The sequence below is a fragment of the Salminus brasiliensis genome, chromosome 19 (genome assembly GCF_030463535.1).
Source record: "Salminus brasiliensis chromosome 19, fSalBra1.hap2, whole genome shotgun sequence".
Classification (NCBI taxonomy): domain Eukaryota; kingdom Metazoa; phylum Chordata; class Actinopteri; order Characiformes; family Bryconidae; genus Salminus; species Salminus brasiliensis.
Window position 1 is genome coordinate 35,620,843 of NC_132896.1, and position 2,763 is coordinate 35,623,605.

Here is a 2,763-nt window from a genome sequence, read left to right on the forward strand (position 1 = left end):
TTAGCCTGCGAGGCCACAGGCTGGCGTGCCGTAATGACGTCTCTTTGAGGCAGTATTCTTTGATGCGATCCAGAAATGGCAGCTCGGAACATTAAATCGGTCACTGGCAATGATTGAGTCTCCGCTCCTGACGGTCACAGCTGAGATACACCGCTGACAAATCTGCTTTGGCAGCTTTCTAGTAGCAGGTAGCACCGCAGAGGCAGGGAATGAATTACAAGGGACAGGGACGACACACAACACTTTTCAAAGGTGACGGGATGCACAGTCTGTACTTAACGCAGAACAAGAGCGCCGCCGATGACGCGGCTTTAATAAACAAAGCTCTCGTAAAACCAACGTCTAGTAAAAGCGCTTACTGTGAATACCCAATCTGCAACACTGAAAGACAGACCAATGAGTAGGTCAGGAGGTCAGGGCTAGTCCACGCTAGAGATTAAGGTCAAAGCACAGGAGTAAACTGTATGACCATGTGGAACTGTTCAGAAATCTCTAATAGGCATGCTTATGTGGTTTCTGACACTCTATGACACCCTATTGTCGATCACAACCTCCGTTTAGGCTAAACAGACAGTAGGAAATGGTCTAAACAAGCACACGGCTAGGCAATATGATGACATTGGTCACTAGCATAATAAATGACCACACAATATGTCAAACGTATGCTGTTCTGAGTATATGATGGATATTGTCAGCACGGAAACATAGAGCATTATAGAGCCCCCTACGCCTCCTGTAGTGTATTACAGTCTGTCAGAATGAGCGTGTGGATCATATGATCATTATAGTGCATTATAGAGCGCCCCCTACGCCTCCTGTAGTGTATTACAGTCTGTCAGAATGAGCGTGTGGATCATATGATCATTATAGTGCATTATAGAGCGCCCCCTACGCTTCCTGTAGTGTATTACAGTCTGTCCAAATGAGAGTGTGGATCATATGATCATTATAGAGCATTATAGAGCGCCCCTTACGCTTCCTGTAGTGTATTACAGTCTGTCAGAATGAACATGTGGATCATATGAACATTATAGAGCATTATAGAGCGCCCCTTACGCTTCCTGTAGTGTATTACAGTCTGTCAGAATGAACATGTGGATCATATGAACATTATAGAGCATTATAGAGCCCCCTACGCTTCCTGTAGTGTATTACAGTCTGTCAGAATGAGCGTGTGGATCATATGATCATTATAGAGCATTATAGAGCGCCCCCTACGCTTCCTGTAGTGTATTACAGTCTGTCAGAATGAGCGTGTGGATCATATGAACATTATAGAGCATTATAGAGCCCCCTACGCTTCCTGTAGTGTATTACAGTCTGTCAGAATGAGCGTGTGGAATACAGAAGCTTCCAACAGTGCATTACAAGACCACTGTAGAGTCTTTAAGAGCTCCCTAATTAATCATCGCCATTACTTTTTATATAATAACTGGGCTAATCGATGGCTAATCAACTTCACTGACTTGGTTAAAACCCAGGCTGCACTACTTCAGTGCTGAACATGTGATTGTTGAACATTTTTGCCTAGTGACATGCAAAGCTCATGCTCAGAAGCTGTGTGAGGTTACAGTGGTTAGCCACAGCATTATGGCAACAACTGACGCCATGAGCTTTAGCACAGAGAACAACGGCTTTATACATCACACACAAACACGGAGGCAGCTGGTCGATTACACCCTGAAAACAAGGATTATCAGAATGTTCCCAACAATACACTGCATTGTAGTCAGAGTGAGACACACTGGGTGTGTTTCTGAGTGTGAGAACAGGCTGTGTGGTGTGTGTGGTTTGTGTGGGAGTGTGTTCAATATTAAGAATTTTAGTCACAGAATCTCTCCTTTGTGATCATAAGACCTTCACCTTAACATGACATCTAAAATCCTGAAGAAAGTCGTCTGCTGCCGGTAAACCTGCACGGTGGAAATCCTGTTCCCATCAGAGTGGCCCATCTGAGAAAGATCAACGAGAAGGAGTGATTTTACTCATCTTACTCATCTCAGATGAGCCTGTTTAAAGTTTCTGTCAGAGGGAAAGTACAGCTGTGCATCTGAGAGCCAACACTTTCCAAAATGTCAAGAGTTCTATATCTCCTATTCTAGTGTATAGGAGTGTTTATTGAGGTGTTTATAGACTAATATCTCCTATTCTAGTGTATAGGAGTGTTTATTGAGGTGTTTATGGACTAATATCTCCTATTCTAGTGTATAGGAGTGTTTATCGAGGTGTTTATGGACTAATATCTCCTATTCTAGTGTATAGGAGTGTTTATCGAGGTGTTTATAGGCTAATATCTCCTATTCTAGTGTATAGGAGTGTTTATTGAGGTGTTTATAGACTAATATCTCCTATTCTAGTGTATAGGAGTGTTTATTGAGGTGTGTATGGACTAATATCTCCTATTCTAGTGTATAGGAGTGTTTATTGAGGTGTTTATAGACTATATCTCCTATTCTAGTGTATAGGAGTGTTTATTGAGGTGTTTATGGACTAATATCTCCTATTCTAGTGTATAGGAGTGTTTATTGAGGTGTTTATAGACTAATATCTCCTATTCTAGTGTATAGGAGTGTTTATTGAGGTGTTTATGGACTAATATCTCCTATTCTAGTGTATAGGAGTGTTTATTGAGGTGTTTATAGACTAATATCTCCTATTCTAGTGTATAGGAGTGTTTATCGAGGTGTTTATGGACTAATATCTCCTAATTCTAGTGTATAGGAGTGTTTATCGAGGTGTTTATAGGCTAATATCTCCTATTCA

The 2,763-nt window shown here is 41.5% G+C and overlaps 1 protein-coding gene across 1 annotated transcript in view; it reads right to left on the reverse strand.

Annotated features, from left to right (window-relative positions):
• rnf130 (ring finger protein 130) overlaps nt 1-2,763 on the reverse strand; it is a 141,631-nt gene that overhangs the window by 19,733 nt on the left and 119,135 nt on the right.